Here is a 4,919-nt window from a genome sequence, read left to right on the forward strand (position 1 = left end):
AGATTGCCCTAGATTTTATATACTTCTACATGTGTAGTACTGTGTCCTGTTTTTCTTGCTATTTCAGGGAAAGTTTTAAATTCTTTTTAATTACTAATTTTTTAATTAAAAAAAAATTGTGTGTGTGTGTTGAGGATAGAACCCATGTCCTGGCTTCTGCTTAGTATGAACCCCTCCTCCCCCATCCTTCAGTACTTGCTCGCCAGGACCTGGTGAGTTAGAAGGAGAGGCCACATGCAGCATGAGTTGAAGTTTATTCTTTGGGTATGCTGAATAGGAATTCTGAAGGTTTGCAATTTCAGAATGAGTTCTTTTTTCCCTGGATGACAAAAACCAAAGGTTCAAAAACAGAATGAATGCTCCCGTTTAGCTAATAAAGCAATATGTGCAGCACTGGACTTAAAGTATGGGCAGCAAGACAATTGTCCCTTAGGGGGGAGAAAAAGAAAGAAAAATGACAAACAATTTTAGCTGTCAAGTTTTTCCACATTAATTCAGTTGTTGGTAATAAATGTTCTACTAGCTGATTTACAACATAAGACATTCTATAAAATAAAAATGTATGCTTCCAACCTTTAAGAAATAAAAAGGAAAAACTTCAGAAGGATCTTTAATTTTTTTTTAATTTTTAATTGTAGATGGACACAATACCTTTATTTTATTTTGTTTATTTATGTGGTGCTGAGGATCGAACCCAGTGCCCCACGCATACAAGGCAAGTGCTCTACCAGGGAGTCACAACCTCAGCCCCCAGAAGGATCTTTTTAGAATAGGGTGACCAGAACACACGTGGCAATCTTCTCTCCCTTTCTCTTCCTGCTGGGGGACTCAATGAGTAACCAGTGTGTTAGCGCTTGGAGCCGGGTAGAGATCTGAAAATTCACTTGAACCTTCCAAAAGGGAGAGCAGATGGCAGGGGACAGTATTTGAAACATTGGTGGGGGTAGGGAAAGGTGACATATGACAAAAAGAAATAGCAGAGGTCTATGAGCCTGAATGCAGGCAAAATTGGCCAAGTGGCTGTGTCCATCCATCCCATGTTAAACTTCAGTGGGCAGTTTCAGTTGTAGAGAAAATCAGATAGATCATGCCTGGGAGGCACCCACAAGGCCCTTCTAGAAGGACAGGGTAGAGTGTGGATAGCAATGTTGTGAAGGGGTTTACTTCGAGATGAAATCACTGAACTATCCATCACGTTCTGTGACTTTTCTGCAGAAGGTGCTCTATTTCACAATTAAAATAGGTAATGTTACAAAGAGTTACCTTGTGAATACCCTTAATACCTTTAAAGACCAAAAAAAAAATCTGATAATGAGCAAACCAACTATTTGTTAAGGAAATGCCTGCTTTAAAATTGGAATTAAATGTTTGAAATTTTATTTTTAAAATAATTTGAGTTGACAAAAATGGTCTGGGTCAAGTGCCGTCGCTCTGTACTCCCATAATATTGTAAGTCTAAAATTGGTGATATTTCCAGTATTACATAGTCTAATAATTAATCTTCAAATAAATAATTTTAGAATATCTTACGATTTATAGAAAAGTTGCAGTATTGGTTAGTAAATTACCCTAAACCCAATGTCCCCTATTGACAACATCTTATATTAGTTTGATATGCTTGTTGCAACTTATGAGCTGATACTGATGTTATTATTAATTAAAGTCACTACTCTGCTTGAATTCCCTTACCTTTTACCTAATGTTCATTTCCTATCTAGATCCTGTGCTAGATAACATGTTTCCAGCAGACCTCCTTAGGCTTTTCTAGGCTTTGATAGTTTCTTAGGCTTTCCTTATTTTTGAAAATCTTGACAGGTTTGAGAGGGCTAGACAAGAATTTTAGAGAATGTCCCTCCATTTGGCTATCCTTATTTCTTTACTCATGACTAAAATGAGTTTGTGGGTTTGGGAAGTGAAGCGCTTCTCACCAAGCCTATTAAGGGTGTGAACCATCAGCACGACTCTTCACTGCCCATCTGGTCTGCAATCATCTTGCTAAGTTTCTACATTGCAAAGTTACCCTCCCCCAACCTTTCCAGGTTGTGCTTGATGAAATAAGTCACTATGCTAATTCTACACTAAAAGGATGGGTGTTGTGGTCCATCTCCTTGAAGATGGAGTATCTATATACTTTATCTGTAATGCTTCTAAACAATTTATCGTTCTTCCCGATTCACTTCTTCATTCAGTTGTTTATTTGTGTCAGTGTGGATTGACGAGTGTTGATTTTATACTTTTGTTGTAATCTGATGCTGAATTAGTGGCTTAGATTTTTCCAGGTTTCATCCCCATGGGGGAGATCACTCAGGTCGCCACCTACATCCTTTTCATGAGGTACATCCCTGTGATCTTTAGCATTTTCTTGCTTTCTGGTACCCCATGCCACTCCCAGTTCAAATCATCTGTTTCACCTGATTCACCCGTTTCTCCAAGGAATCTTGGTTCCTTTTATTGGCAGACAGTATCAGCAACTAAGCTCTAAGCCTAGGTGTGATTGTTGTTGCTAGGGTGTTGTTTCTTCTAGGTCTGCTCAGTGGATAGATCTCAAGAGTACATGTGGGCATACTAACTTGTCTGAACACTCACTTCATAAACATTTCTATGTGTACCCATCTATATCCACTGTAAGCAAAACAAAAATTCATAATGATTCCACCTACTCTAATTTAGCACACAAGGCTTATTCTAGACTTTTCCTTGTTCATCTGTAAGTTCCCATAACAGTGAGAAATCTGACCTCAACCATCCATCATCTGTGTATTATTTATTCAGTTTTCGTAGGTAAATAGAGTGGTTTCTGGATATCTGTTGAGTACTGGTTCTAGAACCTTCACAGATGTCAAAACACAGATGCTCAACTACCTTATATAAAAATGGTCTGGTATTTGTGGATAACCTATGCACATCCTCCCATATACTTTAAATCATCTCTAAATGACTTATAAACCCTAACATAACAAAATGTTGGGTAAATAGTTGTTTAGGAAATAATAACAAGGAAAAGAAAGTTAGTACCTGTTCATTAAATTTTTTTTTTAAATGTATCAGTTATTTAATTAGGTTCCTGGTAAGAATTCTAGAACACCAATTTGTGAGGATAAATTCCATTTGTTAGAGCAAAAACAAATCAGATTTAGCCCTGGAGTTGAGGAATAGTTTTGATTTTGGGTAAAATTTGTGAGTCCACATCTTTCCGATTCACCTTGTGACTGCTCAGTAATCTCAGATTTCTCTTCCTCTGTGTCAGATTTCATTTTCCTGGTGTCTGGGCTTCTGCAACTTCTTCTTCTTGAAGTAAGCATCAGTGAGGTGTTGCGGGATTTTCACGTTGCTGATATCAATCTTCCTGGACGTGGTGATAACAAACTTCTGGTATGTTCTATGCAGAGAAACTCAGTTGAGGGAAAGAGATCCCATCACAAGCAGCAAGCCACTGCTCAGCTTCTTCAGCAAAACCGCTCTCTTGTCTCTGTGGTGCCCAGTGAGGATGATCAAGACGGTCCCAAGAGTGAGGCTGGCTTGCAGTTTTCTCACATGCTGACTCAGGGGGTGGTGGTGGGGGTTTGCTGTGACTCAACAGCTTTTGTGGCACATCTTCAGTGGAATAGTATCCAGGCATTTTGCGAAGCTTAACCACCCTAGTACCACCATTCTTGTCCCTACCAGCTGGTTTTGTGAGAGTAGCAGGAACCTTCTCTTTCTTCTTCTTTTCAACTTTGGATTTAGCAGCTGAGTACTTCTTCTTGTACATGGCCTTTGAGAATACCTAGCAGATCGGGAGGACCTGCCAGTTCCTCTAACCAGTGGGGCTTCTCTTTCTTGAGTTTCTTATCCTTAGGGTCTCCTTTTTTAACCTTGCCCACAGCATCAGCCTTCTTGGATTCAGGTTTCTTCTCCTTAGTGCCCAGCTTCTCAGCCTTTTCACCCGCCATCTTGCAAGATAGGAAAGAAACCTAAATACCTCTATTTTTTAAATAGTATTTTTGATTCACAGTCAGTTGAATCTGAAGCTGTGGAACTCACAGATAGGAAGGGCCAATTATACACACAGTTTTAGAATGTTTAACCTGTACCCCCAATGAGAAACAGCTTTGCCAGCTAGAATACTGTGCTTATTGCAGTTGCTTTGTCCTCTGTCTTAACATCTCCACTCATTTCCACAGTTACTAAGGTCAGCAACTCTTCTCCACCTTCTCTTCAATGATGTTGTGTAAGATATTTTAGAGTTAGATTATTTTGTTGCAGTCAGCAATATATCCTGATATTTCTTGCCAATCTAACCAACTTTACTGTAATCTACATGCTTAGAAGTTCACTCTTTGTTCCATAAAGTTCTTTGTGTTTTCATGACATATTCAACAACAAAGTGCTGTGCAAAATAACTTCAATTCTAAAAATCCTCTGTGCTTCAAATATTCTTATTTGAGCCTCTCTCCTCCACAAGCCCTTCCAACAGTGAACTGTTTTCTCTCCATACAAGTTTGCCTTTTTCAAAATGCCATATGAATGAAGCCATATAATATATTGCCTTTTCAAGCTGGCTTGTTTTATGTAGCAGTTTGCACTTAAGATTCATCCAGTTGTTACTTGCATAGATTGCTAACTCTTTTTCTTTTTAATCACTGAGTAGTGTTTTTCCATTGTATATACCACATACACATTTCCATATGTATGTACCATAATTTGTTTATCCATTTGCCAAGTGAAGGACATTTTGGTAATTTGCAAGTTTAACAATTATGAATGAGGAGGCTATACATATTAGTGCACAGATTTTCATGTGGACTGCAGTGGCTGGATTAAAAGATAGAACTTTATTTAGCTTTGTAAGGAAACTGGTGAAGTACTTCAGAAGAGACTGCAGCATTTTGTATTCCTGCCAGCAATAAAATGAGAGTCCCCGCTACTCTGAATTCTCA

At 38.5% G+C, this 4,919-nt stretch overlaps 1 pseudogene; it reads right to left on the reverse strand.

The window, feature by feature from the left end:
• Positions 1-3,076: 3,076 nt before the first annotated feature.
• Positions 3,077-3,932, reverse strand: LOC113192465 (large ribosomal subunit protein eL6 pseudogene; annotated as a pseudogene).
• Between the last annotated feature and the right edge of the window lie 987 nt (positions 3,933-4,919).

The sequence above is a fragment of the Urocitellus parryii genome, chromosome 6 (assembly GCF_045843805.1).
Source record: "Urocitellus parryii isolate mUroPar1 chromosome 6, mUroPar1.hap1, whole genome shotgun sequence".
Lineage (NCBI taxonomy): Eukaryota > Metazoa > Chordata > Mammalia > Rodentia > Sciuridae > Urocitellus > Urocitellus parryii.